The sequence below is a fragment of the Mus caroli genome, unplaced genomic scaffold (genome assembly GCF_978045245.1).
Source record: "Mus caroli unplaced genomic scaffold, Mus_caroli_1 scaffold_10, whole genome shotgun sequence".
Taxonomy (NCBI): domain Eukaryota; kingdom Metazoa; phylum Chordata; class Mammalia; order Rodentia; family Muridae; genus Mus; species Mus caroli.
Genome location: NW_028227265.1, coordinates 81,705,502 through 81,725,600, shown reverse-complemented (window position 1 = coordinate 81,725,600; position 20,099 = coordinate 81,705,502). Strand labels below are relative to the sequence as shown.

Sequence of the window (20,099 nt, the reverse complement as noted above, 5' to 3'; positions counted from 1 at the left end):
CCATCTCCCCGTGGCTACCTGCACCACTCCGGGTGGCGAAGAGTATTCGGGAAAGTTCTGCCTTCACCTCTCCTAAATCCTTAAATCTGGCCCATCAGGGGTTAAAAAGCCACCTAATTTCGGATGCTAATGTTGCCTCTGCACCGATTTCCACCTACGCGGAGCCTCCTCCCATCCCGCCGCCACCGGGGAGGACCGACCGCGGGTCCCGCGCCGAGGGGACCGCGGAGTCGGGGGTCCCCGCGCGCCCGAGAGAGAGCTCGGAGCCGCGCGTGGAACCGCGCAAGGAACCGCCCAGGCCGCGCTCACCCACCTTGCCGCCGCGCGCCCTCGCCGTGGCCGTGCGGAGCGGAGCCCGGCGCTGCCAACTTGCCTGGGTCTGGAGCGGATCGCGTTACAGCGCCGGGCTCGGGGCTCCGGCTGCGAGCGGCAGCCAGACATGATAGGCTGAAGCTGCTCTGTTTACACCCGGCCGCCGAGGGGGCGGCGGCGACGCTTAACCCCTTCGAGCCTGGCCCCGCCGCGGCCGGCCCGCCGCTGCCGCCGCCGCCGCCGCCTGGCACTCGCCACAGTCTGCACACAAGCGCGCACGCATGCACACACGCACGCACAGACCTGCACACCCGAGCCGGAGCAGCCTGGAAACTGCTCACCAACTGATCAGGTGGCGTGCTCCGGAGACCCTGGAGGGAGCGGCAGCTGGTACACACACACACACACACACACACACACACACACACACACACACTCACTCACGCGCGCGCACACACACTCACATGCGCACACCCCGAGGCAGCACTATGCTCCCGTACAGCCCGGCAGGCTGCTGTGCATCCTGCAAACGTCCATAGTCTCCACCCGCTCGACTTTCCCGGGCTTACAAAGAATCTCCTTTCCCCGCGCGCATCCTGAATCCCGAGCCCTGCTCCTCCACCTTTCTTGCACCGCACAGGCTTCATCACACCCCCACCCCCCACCCAGGGGACCGCCACTTCTCCTCCGGTCGGCCCAACTAAGTCCCGGCAGAGGCGCGCCAGCCCGTACCTGCAGGCGGAAGGAGTCCACACGCGGCCCGGAGTCTAGCTCGCCCGGCCCGGCGTGCGCAGCGCGTGGGTGGGTGTCGCCTGGGAGCGCCGCGGGGACCCGCGCAGCCCGCGCTCGCCCTGAGCCTCGGTCACGTTGCTCCGCCACTCTTGGCCCCCGGACGGCGCAGGGGCGGCCGTGCATCCCGGTACTCACCACCAGCGCCCCCCTCCTCCCCAGATGCTGGGGACCGTCACCAGGGGCCCTGGAGCTGGAAGCTTAAGACCAAGTGGTCTGATCTCTGAATGAAGTGCAGGGTTGGCCAACCCTGATCTGCAACAGCTAATGTGTTCTAACCAGCTTTACTTTTAAATAAAACATACTTCAATATTACTGCGCTTAAATTTTTTTTATCCCCCAAACTGTCCCTTCCTCTCCTCGGGTTCCACTTTTATCATATTTTTCAATCCCTCCATTCCAACGTCCTGCCTTTTAATTTCTCTTTCTTCTAGAACATTCTACCTCCCCCTTCAGACACCACTTCCAGTACTCTGAGAATTGCTGTTCAAGGATTTTTAGATTTACCAGCGGGTTTTTTTTTTACAGTTATAAAAGATACATACATATGTATAAATTTTTCACTCATTTTAATCAATATATTGTTACCATTTTTCATTTTAACTCACTTTAGACTCACACACCCCAAAAGATGATACTGTAGGAAATAAACTATCATTTCATCCCTATATTTTTCAAGAATCCACGTACTTCCACTCCCCCCTTCTTTTGGGAAAGAACACTCACTTTCCATAGTCCCAGGATTCCACGATAACCATATCTGTCCTTTTTTGGCTTTGATACTCCTTACATGTAAGGGTCCAAGGTTAGGAATGGCTCCCTTTCCCTGCAGACATCCCCTTCTTAATCTCCATTACCTTCTCAGACATCCATCAGCATACCTAGAAATAGCAGTTGCTACTCCATATTTAAGCAAATCACTTGCCTCTTACTGTTCTTTCCTTTCATAACGAAGAAGGCCCTTCTAAAAACCACGATTCACCAAACACATCTTATTCCAGATTGTGCGGAGAGTGATCGATTTGGGACCTTTAATTGGCATTATTAAGATATCATAGAAGTTACTTTAAAATAGCAATTATTTAAAATTTAGACATTCCTTTGACAATCTAAAATTTGAAGTTATTTCAAGGTTTTGAAATTCTCTTTAGTAAAATTGGGTCAAAAAAGAGAACAATAGATATTTTTTAGGGCACACAAAAAAAATTCAAAGCTCTTAAGCAAATACCTCCCTAAATCAACTGTTTTGAAAGGATCATTTCACAGATTCTCCAATGCTTGACTCTTCTCTGGGTGGATAGCCCCAAGACATTGCAAGTACACACTATATAACCTGAAAACAGAGCATGAAGAAGCTGTTCTTAGAGTCTTAGCAAATTCTAACTCTGCAATGTTCTGCCTATTTAATTTCTCTAAGACCCAAGGACTCGTCTGTCCTTGGGAAATGTATCTCTTGGTTCTGATGACCACAGATTTGCAGATCTGGATCAGAACGGAGAACACAGGAAGATGGACGGACACTTTAATGGAAGAATGAATGGTTTGAAGAGCTTAAATAAATCACAGTTTGGGGCAAGATGAATCTTAAGAAGACCGATATTTGGCACGCTCATTTCCCCAGATAAATGCTATGCAAATTGGTCACTGATTGATAGCATTTATTAAAATTCCAATTTAAAATGCTAATTGAGCAATGCCCATTTATAAATATCAGATCCAGGTTAGGCAAATGTTTTTAATGTAGCATTATATTGGAAGTACGCTACATATGTGTCTGGTTTTTCTGAATACAAAAAGTGATTATTCCAAATGAGACAAAGACAACATCCCTTGAGAATTATCAAGGGCTGACTTTCACAGAGCCTGGATAGGGGCAGAAGAGACATAGGAAAAGATGTTTTTAAGTTGTTTTTTTTGCTGGCATACGAAGGATGGGGTCTACATACATCTCCCAAGGAAAACCATGGGATTGCGACCACACCCATCCACGTAGTCACTCACTGCCATCTTTTTTTTGGAGTCCACCAAAGGGTCCCACAGGGCACTGTGTGAACATAAGGCACACACTCAGTTCCTGTTTTCTTCTATCATCACTGGCCATATTGATGATGCTAGGATTAATTAGCATTATGGATACTGCCTTCACAACCGAAGTAGTTCTTACAGAGGATCTGCAGAATTCCCTCCAGTTGCACATGCAGAAACTATTAAATATGTTGAACTATGTGGCTATTTTATGGTGCGAATGCATAACCACATGGAATCATACTTGCAATATTAAATGAATCTTACTTATAACTGAATTCAGTTCTTTAGGCATAAAACCCTAATGACTGCACACCACAAGGAAGATTTTTAAAAATGCATGAACCAAACCAAATCAAAGCAGATTGGGTTTTTTTGTTTTTGTTTTTATTTTTAAAATGGGCCCATGAATGAGCTGTTACCTCAAACTGGTGCTGACCCTGCTTCCTATTCACAGGGCTTCTGGCCTCTCCCTACATAGGCCTACAGCCTAGAAGATTCAGAATGCAACTGAAACTAAGATATTTACATTCCCTGATAATTATTAAGCACTGAAACCAGACTGTCAGAGATGCTAACACAAAATAAATCTCAAACACAGCAATATTCATATATGACCATGGTGAAGCTAACACTAACATAGAACATCTCATGCCAAGACAGCATTATATTGAGCATTTTGGTGTGTATCTTTTTTTTTTTCTTTATTCTGTTTTCGTCCTGGATATCAAACCAAGTCACTAGCATGGTCGCAAGTGCTATGCCCTGAGCTAACTAACACCTACTACTTAAATTCCCTAAGCCCCTTTAAGTAACCAGCAGTAGTGTTCCATTTTATAGATGAGGCACTGGAAACTAAAGGGGCTAAGACTGTACCCACCTATTCACAGGGTGCCAGGCTTAGGCTATGTCTCAATGAGAGGGCTCCTGAGTCACACAGTCCTTTCAGAGACTTGGCTCAATAGTTAAACTGGTTTCAAATGTGTTGTTCACTGTCTAAGCCAAATTGATCAAGAAAGGTACATCACCTACTGGGAACCACGATGCCCCAGTTTATAAAGGTTGTAGATCAAGGATGAAGGAACAAAAGGCCAAATACCTTGATTCCTCCTGTTTTGAAAATACTTCAGGAGGGTGTACCAATATTAGTATTGTTTGCAAACTGGAAATTTTGGAGCAGAATAAAATGATCACAAAACATTCCTAAATACTTGATTTAGAAATTATCATGTGAAGGATGGCATGTGTCTGCCAATTAGAAGGTCTCTGCTAACAATTGTAATTTCACTTAAAAGCACTGTTCCTTAAAAAAAAAAAAAAGAATGTCAAAGAAACTGTTACCAAGATTCTAGTATACTGATATCAGTTGGTGTCTAGTAATTGTTCTGATATCAACTGGTACCTAACAATTACACAATCACTCTCGTCGTCACACACTCTGCATAAAATTTAGATTTTATTGAAAGTTTTGCAAAACATTTTTTTTCTGGTCAGTAGCACACATAATTTTCTAACAACCATATGGTCTCTAGTATTAGTTGATGAAAAATCTATTTAAAAATCATATTTCTGGTCCTATTTTCTAATCATGTTCAAGGTTCATATCCACAATAGATATAAGGACTTGAAAACAGCCTTGCAAGAAAGGCCAGCTCATAATTTTTCATGGGTGTCTGTAATGAATCTAAAGAAATAAAATCTAGGTAATTCTTTACCCCCAAATATTCATATTTATTTTAAAACTAAATGAAACAGCCACATGTGAAAATGACTCCTAAAATGCAAGTTTCTTTTCTTTGTTTTCAAAGCCATTGTTTTTTTTTTTTTCACCAAAAGAAAGAAAAGTCAGTCAAGTATGTGATAAAGAACTGAAGCTCTTTGCTTTGCAATCAAGCCGGTGTGTACCAAAAGAACTCATCCTTATTTCTGCCCCCATTCGGGTGACCTTGGGCAGGAGCCTGCTGGGCCCTAACCAATCTGGACAGACACGGGAAGAGGAGGAAGCAGGGACCAGGTGGATGTGATGAAGTCTGGATTCCTTGCAGGGGGCAAGCAAGCAAGCCGCTGGATCCAAGAGGCTTGGTGACCGCCTGCTTCCTTACTGGCAAACTTCCAAGCAGGAGAGAGACCAGGATGAGCAAGGAGATCATTCCAACCTGGTGGGAAGCTAGACAGGGCCGGAGGTCAGAGTTTCAAAACTAAGATGGCCAGCAAGAGTTTTCAGGGGAAGGGATGCCAGGTACTGAATATATAGCAAGAGCCAAGGGATCAAGCCAAATACCTCCCAAAGGCAACATTAAAAAGGAGTCTCCAGTTCCAAGGCGTATGGAACCTTATAACATCTGTGAACTACCGGCCTCTGGAAGTGTAGCGGGGAGGACGAGGAGAGCCGGAAGGAACACACTGTTCATCTCTAGCACATTAGTGCAGGCAGCAATACTAATTCCCAGGCCCACCCAGGGATGGCACTGTCTGTCTATCCAAGCGGAGCAGCCTACTGGGGCTCACCTAAAATTTCAGGTCTTGCAGATAGGAATACCTCCTTGTATGTATTCTCTGACAGTTCAAGTTTAATAAATACCAATGTGATAAATAAACGTTAAGTGACTCCAGTCAAGCAGCGATGCCCTCAATCTGGACTGTTTATTCTCAACTACTCCCTTTCCATGCCACAAAACACTGGACTCAGGACCACTGCAGTTCATGTCAAAAAAAAAAAAAAAAAAAACCTAGGCAGTATGCCTGTGAATTCACATAAGGCACTGTATGTATCTTTCTTTGTCTCAGAAAACTAAGAGCTACTTATTTGTGAGAAATGGTGATGGAGTGTCATCAGAGGATTTGTCTGTTATGGTACCAGACCCAGGTGCCAGTCGGTTCCTTCCTCTGTGTACTGAACACAACACGGAAATCATATAAATTTTGACATTTGCCTTTTAAATTTTATAATGTCAAAAAAATTTCCACACGACCAGTAGTATCAATCATTTCTGTATCTACTTTGGAGAACACATGTAGATAATCAACAACGTGTTGGCTTGTGGGATTTTCATGAATCGGATACATGAGATATGTTTTTAATGAGTTCTTTTGAATTGTGAACATAAAGTATGTATAGATTTCTTTTTATACATCACTTTGCTAAATGCTTGGCAAGGCTGCTTTTCACCCGGCCAATCACAGCTTGGTCATAGTGTGACATAAAGGAATTTCCTGATTGGCCAGGACCAGCTGAAGGGTCTGGCTGTGTGCCCCCATTAAGTCCAGCGAATATCTTTTTCTATCCATCTTCACACCATATTCTGCTGCCTGTCTTCTTGCCCCTAACGCCTTTCTGACCATAAGCATATCACAGAGACAGAGACTGTTGGGTAAGGGAAATGGCAACTGCATGATTCCTCTGCAGACTCCATAACAGGTACAAACTAAGTAGGCAGTAAGTAGGCATTGCTGTGTGGATGGATGGATCACTAGAAACAAATAGTGCAGACCAGAGACACACCTTGTTAATTGAAGCTGTCCAGATATTTGCATTTATTAGACTACGATGATGTAGTTGTACTTCTGAGACTGTGATGACATAGTTATTGTGTCTCTCTCCCTCTGCCCTGCCACTACAACCCCACTCACATACACCAATGAGGTGACATACATTTTGACAACAGAAGTTGTGACCTAATGGAACTTATCGCTATTGGTAGTTCAAGTCATTATTGTAAACACCATAATACAAATATTTTTGTCATAAAAATCACAAGATTACCACATTGGATATAAACATATTACATGATCTAGACTGATCTGCAGATCTCTTCCAAATATAGTCCATGAATATTGACACTGTGTCCTAATGAATTTTGTTGTTTCTCATTTGGTACTTGTACTATACCATATCCATCCGAGTAATATAACTAAGCCATATCTGTCCAAGTAGTATATAACAGTGCTTATTCACTGTTTTGAGAGTATCCCTCTAAAGCCACCACTTATAGACAATGCCTTCACTAGCATCAAGTGTCAGTGATGAACAGTTGGCCGCCATTTTCTCAATAAGGACATTTCATCTTCTTGAAGATGATTTATTCTTTAATCTTCCCTTAAAATCCGTTGTCATGATAAACTCAAAAGTTATTATTATTTTACCTCACGCATCACTTTTTAAAAAAAAATCTCTTTCATCCTTTTACAGGCTCCCTTCTAAATGTCTCTTGACTATATAAAGGGTGGAGCTAGCCAAGAACCACAAAGTCTCAGAGCCTCAGCCAGAGATGGGGGCCCGAGAAAAGAATAAAGTTTGGTGGAAGGACAAAAGGTCAAGTGAGAGAAAATCCAAGGCGAGCATCTCACCACTGTCTGTGCCAGGCAGAGGTGGGAAGGGGTGACAGAGTTCTGCAGCGGAGAGTCACAGCTCCGTCCAGGTGCGTTATCATCATGCCTGAGATCTAGAGGCAGTGCGTGAGTGAGCAGAGGAAGCCACATGCTCAGCTCGAATCTTGGAGATTCCCGAAGACGATGACGAAGAGCACCCTGTGGAAGACCACCCCATAGAAGAGGTCAGGGCTAGCGGGACAGAGGGCGACCACTAGGAAACTGAAAAGGATGAACAGCACACCATGACACGTCCAGCAGGACAGCCTTCATGATCTGGGCCTGGGCACAGTTCGGTGATACTTAACAAGAATCCACGTTGCAGATTAATATTTAGGACGATGGAAGCTCTTGGAATTGGCAGGCAGAAGCAGTCTGTGAGCTAAAGGATGATAATTTTTAGAGCAGTAATGGGGTGAGTGTCCGATTTAATGGTTGTTTGAAAGAAAATGGATGTGGAGAAACGAAGAGAGGAGACCAGTATACTAGCTAGCTTTTTTCCTTCTTCAGAGCATCTGTACTTTAATTCCACTCACACTAATTAAATGACTACTATGTGCCCAAAACACCTTAGGTATTTTTAACAGAAAAGACTTCCTTAGTTCCACAAAGAGCCAAGCTAGTTAAAACTTGGGGGAAAAAATAATGTGTCTCCATTATTTAAATGTTCTGGGCAGGGGGCGGTGGTGGGGGTCAGGGAACAACTGTGACAATTTTTTTCTTAAAGACAAATTCCTAAAGAGGGTCTGTACCAATTTGTAAAAACTAAAGTACACTTAGAGTCTTGCTAGGAGCAATTTCAGCAGGAAATTTAACAAGTGGACGAAGAAACTTCTGGGTACGGAGGGGTCCTGTTGTTTGTCTTATTCGGAGGGCTTTGAGCTTCTGAGTGTCTATAGACGTCTGGTGTCATCTTTCTCTTAGGAAAACTGGAACAGATGGAACCAGGTCCACCCGAATTATTGGATGGCAGAAATAAGGACATCTATTGATGCTAAACTAACTGACGATGGCTAGAGGCTTTGACAAACAAGGGATCATGACCACTGATGCACACCTCCCCACGGAGACTCTGACACCAGACAATCCAGACACTTTAGAGTCCATCGCTCATGGTAATTTGACTTCAAAATGCAAACCACTGTGAAACCCCCAGAACTGTTGTTATTTCTGGCCAGGACCTTTGTGAGATTTTCAACAGAAAAAAAAAAAGTTTGTGCAGTGTGATCATTCAAATGAACTCCAAAGACGAAGGTGAAGTAAGCTGGAGTATTTTAGAATTAATTTCATAATATTACCTACTAGGTCAATAGATCCCCATGTCATTTTAACTATAGTAAGGCTGGTTTGGTTCAGATGACGTAAGCAGACTGGATAAGCAGAAAGGCTCTCAGGGGCAGGCAGGCGTCCATGTTAAATAATCACACCATCAGGGGGTCTGTATTCCACAGGGGAGGTTGGATAAGTCTGGGTCAAAGACTTTCTGGCAGGGTTTCAGAAGGATGCTTTGAATTAGAAATTCTCCGACCAGAAAAGTACAGTTGGATTAGGGTGTGATTAATAGTAATTTATGACAGTGAGAAAAGTCCTAAATTCGAGTGGGACATTTATACACTACAAAGCTAATTCTATTGTTGGTGATCATCTTTAGCAATTTAAAGAAACTATGAATTCTTAACACCCATGTTGGGAAAAAAAATCACTGGTTGAAATTCAGAAAAACAGGTATCTTTTTATCCATTGGTGTGGAGTTCCCAATAAATATTCCATGCTGTTGGCAGAATGGACTCACTACAAAAGAAAGGAACGGAAAGGAAGACTGCATCAATAGCGTCTACACTGAAGCCCAGCGCAGTGGCCCACCCCTGAGCTCTGAGCACACTGACTTCCGATATTTTGAGTCCAAGGACAACCTGGCATGTGTAGGGAGAACTTACCTAAAAAACAAATATGTTTTGTATATAGATACGGCACCTAACACCTTGACATGACTAAATGAATGGTTAGAAAAAAAAATGTCACTAATTCTCCAGAAAAAGGGAAACCTGAGATCCGATCATGGAGCCTCTGCTTGGCTCTAAGGTGTTGGGGGGTTTTATCTGCCCCCCACCAAATGGAGTCTTCCTTGACTTCTGCCATTCTCATTCTCTCTCTCTCTCTCTCTCTCTCTCTCTCTCTCTCTCTCTCTCTCTCTCTCTCTCTCTTCTCCATCTCTGTCTCTCCTTCCTCCCCCCCTCCCCCCTCCTCCCTCCTCTCTCCTCCCCCCCTCTCAGACACCCTCTCACACTTGGACCAAATATGTATTCAAGGCTGGCCTTGGGTTCTAGCTCCTTCAGACTCACCTCCTCCCCCACTACTCCCCCACCCCCACCCCTCCCCACTTCCCTTTACAAGCATTTACCAGCACTCCTGACTCAATGTCCTTTGTCCTGTTGCTGTTTTGTGGTTGTTGCTGGGTTTCTGTGTGTGGGGCCTAGGCACACTAGGCAACTGTGTAGCCTCTGAGCAGTGTCTTCAGAGATCTGTTTGTTACAGTGTCACTCATTTGGGAAGGCTCTTCCTTTCCTACCCCAGTGGTGTCTCAAGCCTGTGACTGCTTTATTTATTTATTTGCATATAGTATAAATTTGTTGTAAAGTTCAGGTTAAGGTTTCATTTGTTTTTAAAGGCTAAAATAAAGGCCCCTCATAGCCATTTCTGAACATAGACTTCTTAAGGAAGACAGGATATTCAAAATACCTAGTTTTGTCTTAAGTCCATTTCTTAGCTTAACATTTCATGGTGGGGAAATAGCAGCCATATCTTCATGCACACAAGAGTCAAGACGGCTGGGGATAGAACTCAGTGGTATAGCTCATTTTAATTCATGATTTATTTTATTTGTGTGTGCATGTACACACACGTTTGTGCAGCATGTACACACACATGTGAGTGCATATGTACTCACAAGCATATGAGTGCCCATGAAGGCCAGAAGAAGATATCCAGTTCTCTGTACCTGGAGTCACAGGCAAGTGTGAGCCTCTGAAAGTGGGTGCTGGGAATCGCGCTACAGTCTTCTGTAAGAACAGCAAGTTCTGCCCACCTGTGAGCCGTTTCTCCAGCCCCTCAGTGGTACAGTTCTTAGCTAGTTCACACAAAGACCCAACTTTGATCCAATTTCCAGAACTGAAAAAAAGTGAGAACTGTTATTTCTTAAAAGAATAACATTGGCCATTTTTAGGAGCTAAGAGAGGTGACAAGGTATATGTGACCTACGTTACCATGCGTCATTTCATTGTTGGTGACAAGGACAGAGCCACAGCCATACAATATGTGTTCATTTCTCCCCCTCCTTTACAGCAGCCATTCACCACTTAATGACAGGCACATGTTTTGAGAATTGAGCTATTGGGTAGTTGTGTCACTGTGTGAATTTTCTGCAAACTTAGCAAGTATAGGCCAACTATTTGGTATGGCTTCCTGATGCAATTACGGACTGAAGTTACCAGAAACTGCCTGAGGACATTGCTGGGATACAATGGCAGATGGTGACAAAATATATATTTGTGTGTGTATCACCATATATATGTTTGTGTATACATATATCATGTATTTATGTACATATGTATGTATATATGTTTATATGTATGAAATTAAATTAATTAAACATTAAATTAAATATATTTAAACAAATAAAAGTTAGTAGATTTTAAAATAGTGCTTAGACATGAAATATAATAAATACACCAGCCGTTGACATCACTTTTATAATCACTATCCAGTTTCATATTTTTGATGCAATTGCCCACCCTACAGTCTTAGACAATGGCGGCACAGAAGGCTTGCTCATACAACCATGGCCACAAGCACGTGAGTAATGGGTTGTGTTCAGCTGTGATGAGGGCTATTTTGTCATGAGTGATGGGAAACCATCAGCTCCGAGCAATCCCACGGGCCCTCTGTCCTCCATGCGGTGTGCTGTTAACTGAACTGTCATGGTGCTACCCATGACCCCTGTGCTATAAGACTTCCTGTAATGACTCCACATCCTCTCGGTGGGTTCAAGTAAGGGGCTCTACTAATAGGAGTCTCTCTGTGACTGAAGGTTGAGTGGACCCTTTCCCTGCATGAAGAGATAACATAGGATCACCCCATGTCAGACCTTAGTGGAAACTTTACAGACATGCTTTAGCTCCTTCTTCAAACAGAAGAATAGGGGGAGACCCTACACATGTGGCAGAGTCCCATTCATTTTATATTTGTAGGGCTACACACCTGGAGGTGTGCTTCTCATTTATAAGTGATTCTAAATATTGCTAAAACGATGCCTCCTTAAGTAAAGAGGCAGAGAGAGGCAGAGACATTTGCCCAAAGGCAAACCTGCTGTCACTAGAAAATCAGAATCCTTTCCACCCCTTCAAACATGACGTTGCCCAGCTCCTTTGATTAATATAAGATTTCAATTAAAATCATTATACCTAGTGTGTGTGTGTGTGTGTGTGTGTGTGTCTGAAACTTGCTTTTCTCATTCTAAAATTAGAATGTTTGTAATATTCAACTCTTTACTTCAAAAAGGTCAGGATGAATAGCAATGGAAAGTAGAACACTAATCCATATCAATTTCTTACAACGCTGAAGAAATCAACCAACTTCAGGCCCTTCGGCTGTGTGAACTAGCCGTACGTTCGCCACCCTTCTTCCTTCGTGAGGAAAGCATTAAAGATTACCCTTCCTGCACAGAGGCAGCCAGCCGCTGCATATACCTAAAAAGGGAATATTTGAAAAATTCTTAACTTCCTTCTCGTGCCTCGTTTCCTATCCTTTTTCAAGGCGGTTTCCTAGATTCTCACACTCCTCCCCGCTGGCAGCTGCTTCTTTGGGGCCTTTCTCTGGCCCAAAGAAGGCAGGCAGCTCCCTGCCCACAGTTGCCTGTTTAGCTGATGCCAGCCCGGTTCCCAAGCTGGAGACAGAATGTCTAATCTCCATATTATAAGCAGCTTTCAATTGCCAGGATTTTAAAAGGCATCTTCACACTAGGTCCACAGGCTGGGGACTCCTAGCTCTCTTTTCATTGGGAATTCAAACAGTTTTGGGTGGGTGGGGGTGGGATTAAGTCCCTTACAAAGAAGAGAGAGAGAACACTAACAACTGACTCACTCTGCACAGACACTCCAGTGTGGAAAGCTTTACCTGGAGTGTAAACTCGGAGATAGAAGCCATGCTATAAAAACACTGTACTTGTAGAGTGTCTAAAGCAATATGACCGGAGGGGAATAGCTTTCTCTAGCAGTCTGGCAGGGAGAATTGACTCTCTTGAACAAAACCATAACTTCCATAAAAACCACGGGACTGGCGAAGGCCACCAGAAAAAAAAGACCGTGACAATACTTCCCCAGGTTCCCCACCACCACCACACCCCCCAGCACAGACAGCTACTTGAGTGGAAAAGGCATCTAGCCCTCTTGATTTGTTTGAATTTGCATCAGACTCTTCTTGGGATGCATCCAGGATTTGCTTTTTGCAGACTTCAAAGATACCAGCAACGAAGCACTTGTGCCTTGGCTATCCCTACGGAAATGTTCCACATCTTTTCTGCATCCAGTGTTCTGCTGATCATTGCAAAAGCCAAGAGTCCAGATCCTAGGTTCAGCTGGGATGGCTGCACTGCATTCTTGGGCTTCCTCACGGTGGCCCAGCCCAGCAAAGATGACTGAACATCTCTTGGCAAGGATTCCTGAGGCTCCTCATTCAATTTTTTTTTTAGAATGGATTTCTAAGTCTTTTGTGGTTGTTGCTCTTATACTGTACCGCAAAGAAAAATGTTCCCTGGACTAGTTTCTGAGATGCAATTCGAAAAACTCAAAACAAGAATAATGGCTTGCAGAGATGGCTAAGAAGGTAATGGTGCCTGCTGTGCAAGCTTGCAGGCCTGAGTTCAGATCCCCCCACACCCTCTAAAGCCAGTCTACTGTCCCAAACAAGGCAGACCATTGTGGATTATTAACACTTGAGGTTATTCTTTGACCTCCACACAAATGCTGTTGCACACATGTTCCTCACACGCAAATGAATAGCACATGCTTAACATCAGACACACAAAAAATGGTAATAAAAGCTTTAAAATAAAATATTCTGATATATGATCTTTCCATGATAATTCTATGAAAATAAACCATAAATTTATACATTCAGGGGTTACAAATTTCCTCAAACCAGGCTCTTGGATTTTCTCGTTTTACCCTTAAAGTAACCATCATTTTTAACAGGCTCTACTCCCCTGTTCTTGACATCTCTACTCAGATCCCCGCTGGCTCTTTGGTTTTCATAGCTACCCCTCGCATCTAAACTTTTCACGTTGGAAACTCCCCAACCTTTAAATCTCATGGCATCTCTCTTAGAAGCCCCCCTGCATCGTCTCTGCACCCCCAGCCCAATCCATACTCTACCTAAATCTTCCTAATGACTTATCTGCAAATGGTCTTCCCAGTGCAAATCATCAAATGGCTACTATTGACTAAAAAGTACAGCCAACTCCTCAGCCTATCATTTAAGGAAACCGCATTGTATCTTACCCTGGCCAATCTGATTTTTCTCAGCAACGGCTCTATGCTTTTCCCAGCATTCTGTGAGCCACATTATGCCCTCTGTCTAAATGTCCATACTCCCTTCTTTTTTCTGTCCCTCCCTGAATTTCTAGGTCATTGCCACCTTCCAACATCTAAATTATAAACTCTGTTATCCAAGGGCTCAAGTGGCAGCCAGGCTCATAAGCCAATTGCTTAGTGTCCTCAACTGGCTCTCCCCCTAGAAACTTTAAATGCAACATGCTCAGGGTAATAATAAAAATAATAACCTTCTACAAACCTCTATGTCTTCATGCATTCCCTGTACCATAAAAAGAAACTTTCCATCCATTCAAATGCTCAAAACACAGACTTGGGTACCAGTCATTCTTGACTGTCTTCTCTTTAATCCGCACTCTCTCCTCCACCTCCCACGACCTATCAGCCCGTTCTGCATCACGTTCACCCTGTGGCTATCCTCTTTGTTAATGAAATCATCATTTTTCAACTGCCTGCAGTATAATGCCCACCTTCATCTTTGTTATCCTCTGCTACATTCTTCCTATGGCATACAGAAAAAAAATCCTTACAAATAAACTTAATGTGAATGTAGCATCGTTTTACTGAATAACAGTTTAAGTGAACATCACCATTGCTCCTCAGATGGTAACTGATCAAACTCTCGAGCATATTGATAAGATGCTCTGTGATACAGAGTGGTAACTTCAAACATACACTGTGGTGCCTACAGCTTCTTCCTTCTCTTTTATTATAACCTCTTTCTCCCTGAGCCAGCTCTCCCTGGACCTTCATGTCTCAGTTAAAACGTCTCCCTCTAAAGTCCCGATATTTCCGGTCTCCTGATGGTTGAATGCCATTTGAGTATTGCAAACATTCACTGTATTAAAAAAAAAAACCTAAGCCACTGTACCCATTGCAATGTATGAATTATCTTGAAAATAATTCATTTTACTGCACATGAGGGTGTGAGGTATAACTCTGGGGTCAAGGACCTATGTAGAATGAACAAGGCCTTGGTCTGCGTCAGGATCACAAAGAGTAAAAGATAAATGGAGAATAATAAAACCCACCACCATTACCACCGCCGCCACCAAGAAATGCAAGCTGGGCTCAAATTTAAAACACAGCCATGATATAAATAATAACAAATACATAAAATAGTTCTGTATTTTATTGTACTCTTCTATATGACACATAGGAGCAGTTTCTTATTATTATGTGCATACATATAAATTTCACAGTAAAATGGGGTATAGCTAAGCACTGCTTTGAAAACCAGACCAATTTGGTAGGCACAAGTAAATTTCGAAGTTAGTCTTGACTGCCCAAGAACATGGAAAACTGCTTAGCAGTCTCATGATTTCCCAGAACTGGAAGACTTAGAGAAGGACGTGGCATTATCACTTCTTGCACAGTTAATTGTGTGTCACCAGCAGATGACATGTCTTCTCTCTGGTAGGTACAGATTGTTTTCATGATGGATCTTCAACACCCCAAAAAACTCAAATAAATTTTACCAGCAAAAACCAATAGTTTTGGATAAATCGCCTCTGGATCTGCTGCACTGAAGGAAGTCCATTTTTCTGGTAGGGGGAAAACATCAGACCTTGCTCTCATATGTCACACGTACACACACACACACCAGTGATTCCTATTCCTATTGGACCAGAGCAGCACTTACACTGACATGAGTCCATTAGCAAGAATTAGCAAAGGTGGGAAATATACCCACAATGCAAGTTATTTTACTTTCGATTTTGTTATTTACTTATCTCTGAAGAAATCACAACACTGTGCTAGGAAAGTGAGCAAAATAAAAGTCCTTTTCAAGCGCATTGTTATTTTAAAAACAGATTGGATTGTTCTAATGCATGCCTTTATGGAAAGACAGAGAGATCACACAGGTCAAACAAAGCTTTCCCAAGGTCCGCTCCCCTTCTGGACTCTCTCTGCTTGCCTCTCTGGCACCATCTTGGCTGTTTGATGGAACCAGTGGCTGACCCAAAGAAAGCGAGCAGCTGGCCCAACCAGTACCCGTAAGATGTTCGGCTCTGCCAACTGGCCTCCACACATGCTCTCTCTAGCTGGATGGAGACTGGTTAGGCAGATCACATCTTACATCCTCAGGAAGCTTTCGTTAAAGAGACAAAAATGAAGGGAAACCGACCACAGTGGTCAGAGAAGCAGAGGTAAAGGACGTGGAACTTGGTCAAAAGGTGCCGACTCCACCCACGGAATATCCTGGTGCTCGTGCACTTCCTGAGAGCTGACTGGAGGACTTCCGGTGTGGAGTGGCCCGCACTCATTTCTTTCGTGTCTACAGAAATGGATCGCTGGGTTTTCTCTTTTGCGAACTGCTGTGAAATAAATCCTTATCTTCCAGGTAACACTCGTGCCCCTAAGTTCCTACTTTCCAAAAGCTGCTCTTTGAATCAAGTTGGTTTTCTTCTTCTTCTTCTTCTTCTTCTTCTTCTTCTTCTTCTTCTTCTTCTTCTTCTTCTTCTTCTTCTTCTTCTTCTTTGCTTAATGAATATTTAACAAAGCTAAGCTTATAAGGAATGACTTTTTGGTGGCTGGAGAGATGGCACATGTGCACACACACAGGCACACACATGCACACACACAGGAACACACATGCACACACACAGGCACACACAGGCATACACACAGGAACACACATGCACACACAGGAACACACATGCACACATACATGCACACACAGGCACATGGGCACACACATTGGCACACACATATGCACACACACTGGCACACACATATGTACACATATGCACACACATGCACACACACAGGAACACACACATGTATACACACATGCACACACATGCACGTGCGCGCACACACATAGGCATACACACATGTGCACACACAACCATACACATAATAAATAATATAGTAAGTCTTTAAAATGTGTTTTTAAAAAGGATTATGTTTACAGAAAACACATTAGCATACATTGTTTAATTGCCCCCAAATGGTTTACATAACCATCTGTCAATCATATTTTCCTTTTGTGGGAACAGAAAGGTCAGTAAGTTGGGAAAAAAAAAAAACAACAACCACCTGACAGCCCTGGGGAGGGGCTTGTAGGTGGGATGAGAAGTCACTTCTCATGAGCACAGCTGTGAGTAATGAAGGCAGCGTGTTTGAGGCCTATTCTTGGATCAGTTCCCCAACATTTTCAACTCAACTTTTCTTGGCAAGAGTATTTGGGGCCATACTGTGTGTGTGTCTGAATTCCTTCAGCCAAAACCTCTTAATATGAAAATTCAGCAGTATCACATTCTGTATAGATGTCACAACTCAAAATCCAGTCTGCTTTATGTGCCGTATGACTCAAGGCTGACCTCTGTATCATGATAGGCTTATGTTCTAGCACAAAGTGGTATTTATCTATGTCATTTCCTATAGCCATAGATAAAGACAGACACATATATTATCCTGTGCGCTTAGAGTTTACGGGGAATATATACTGAAGGGAGACAGTTTTAAGTGAATTAACAGAAAATACATACAAGCCCAAATCACAGCTTGACTGTAACCTTAATGAGTAATAATTCTGTTGGAAAAAAACAAGCCAAGAATTTCTATCTTAAGGGAATGCGGCTTTCTCTCCCTCCCTAAGGATAAATTCCTCTCAAAATATACTTATCCCCTCTAAGAACAAAGAAAGGCTTCCTTTTCGTTACAAAGCTGCATTTTGTAAAGTAAATTTTTGGAAAGACTACACATACCACAAATGTGGTTCCAACCTTTAATATCTTTAAAAACCCAAGTGCAAGGATGCAAAACAAACACATGTAACAACAGGGGCTGTGCTGAATGGATATGCAAAGACTGATATATTTCCAGACGATAGAAACCTATCCCATACTAGTGTTTTAGTTAAATGTGTAAATTCAAAAAGTCTTATTAGGTGGATCTCCGGAAGGCTAGTCAGCACATAATGAATGTGAATATCAAACCCAAACATTAACACAAAGAGACTTTGAAAATAAGCTGGAAACTATGAGCAGATGCCTCAGCACGAAAGAAAATTAGAAATATAAATATGTAAAACTGAAAAGCAAATATTTTGGAAACATGTTTGGAAATTCCATATTTTTCAGCAGATAATGAATACGAGGGCATTACTACATTTTCTTTCTGAAGGATTGAGAGCTCTTGCTTATACTCAGTAATTACCTACTTTAAATCATGCTTGTAGAAGTATGAACTCTAGGCTCTAATCCATGCAAAGACTAAGAATATTTGTCAGAACGGATAATGGGACAAAGTTGCTTCCACATAGTATTGGTTGCAGAAAACGGTCCAAATCTTAAAGCTAGCAGAATACCACAATATACAATCCAAAATGCTCTAGTTGGCCACAACATGTATTCATATGGAAGTTAATCTCAATTTGGCTTTTAATTTGTTTTGAAAGTACAGAGCTGATGGTCCATAGTTGAGATGTCTGATGATTCATTTTCTCGTTTTTTCATAATGCGTGTGCAAAGGGATTGTGTAAGTCTGGAGAGTGCAGATAAATAACCCTTAGTCATTATCTTGGAGACTGTCTCACTAAGCTTAAACTTGTCTCTTCCAATTTATAATTTGTGTGTTTGTATGTGTGTGTACAGCTGCTTATTCATGTATGTGACTGTGACATGAATACCAGGGCATATGACAGGTGAGACACTTGGGTGACAGCCCTTGCCTTGCCCTTATTTGAGGCAGGGTTGCTTGGCTGTTCATGGCTGTCTGTGCCATGTATACCATAACTAACTGGTCCAGTTTACAAGGAACATCTTGCCTCTACCTCCCCATCCTATCATAGAAGGACCTGGGATACAGATGTGTGTGGTCCACTCTCTCTGGCTTTATGTAGGTTATGGGGATTGGAACTCAAGGTCTCACACTCACAAGAGCCACAGAGCCATGTCCCCAACCCCGTTTTGTAATTTTTTAAAAATGGGTAGCATATCTTTTCGTACTTGTCTTCAAAAATCAAATATTGAAAAGTACGTAGAACATTCTCCACCATTGTCCAGTGTTAGCGTGTGGAAGAAGCTAACCACCCAACCAGTCATTCTCAATGCACATATTTGTTACCATAGGATACTGGAAAATGTCTGTCCCCCCAGAACTGAACTGACGGTTTTCATGTAAATATTGGCACAGTTTAAAGTCAAGAGAGACATTTTACTCCCAAACTGAATTATGTTTGGAACACTTTTTGGAAAGAAACAAAGAATGAACCATCATGGAAATTCTAGTATGTTCTATTTCCACGTTGGATGTTTTTAATTCACCTTTATCAGTTACAAATTCAGTTGAGATCATTCAGAAAAAAAAAAAAAAAAGGCGGTCTACTTTGATAGAAAGCCTAGAAGCACAAGGTCTCAGAGATTAACCAGGGATCAATCTAATCTTGACTAACCATCCTTGTGGGCCCCTAGAAACATCTGTGTTTTATCAGGAACTCCAGAAAATGCAATGCATACCACAGTGGAAACTGTCTTCAGCCCTTCTCCCTTTCTAATGGAATGTTTTACCAAGATTTGTTTTATGTTTGACAGAAAATAAATTACTAAGATATAAAAGATTATCTAAAGATTTGTGATCCTCACAGAGCAGGTTAACATGAGTTGGCCGAGATCGGCGTTTGGGATATGTAAGGATACAGCTTCGGTGGTTGTCTAGGGCAACCACAATGATCTGCGTGTTGGATTTTTATTATTTTTTTTGAGAAATTAAAATACAAACATATAAGTCCAGAAACTAATACTATAATTGAGTCTAGTACAATCCCTCAGATAACATAAAATGTTCTTTATTTCCTGAAGCGATTATTTAGAGAGCAGAGCCTCAAGAATGAAGTAAACATAAAGATAGGCACATCGTGCAATTTGAAAATGAGTATCCACATACAATACTACATTTGAGGAGACGTATTAGGAATCTTTCTGATGTATGCCAGGCTATGACAACAAAGAGACTACCCACTGTCTGATCTGTCTATGTTTCGTGAGGGTAAAT

The 20,099-nt window shown here is 42.6% G+C and overlaps 1 protein-coding gene across 8 annotated transcripts in view; it reads right to left on the bottom strand.

Moving 5' to 3' along the window:
• Tenm3 (teneurin transmembrane protein 3) overlaps positions 1 to 20,099 on the bottom strand; it is a 623,557-nt gene that overhangs the window by 337,228 nt on the left and 266,230 nt on the right. Inside the window, exon 1 of one of the 8 annotated variants that reach the window (XM_085843956.1) lies at positions 1,045 to 1,103. The exons of 6 other annotated variants lie outside the window; for them this stretch is intronic. The gene's annotated coding sequence lies outside the window, so the exon portion shown is untranslated. Of the gene's footprint in view, positions 1 to 313; positions 421 to 1,044; positions 1,104 to 20,099 lie in introns of those variants that run through there. One more of the 8 variants, XM_085843955.1, reaches the window with a different exon arrangement.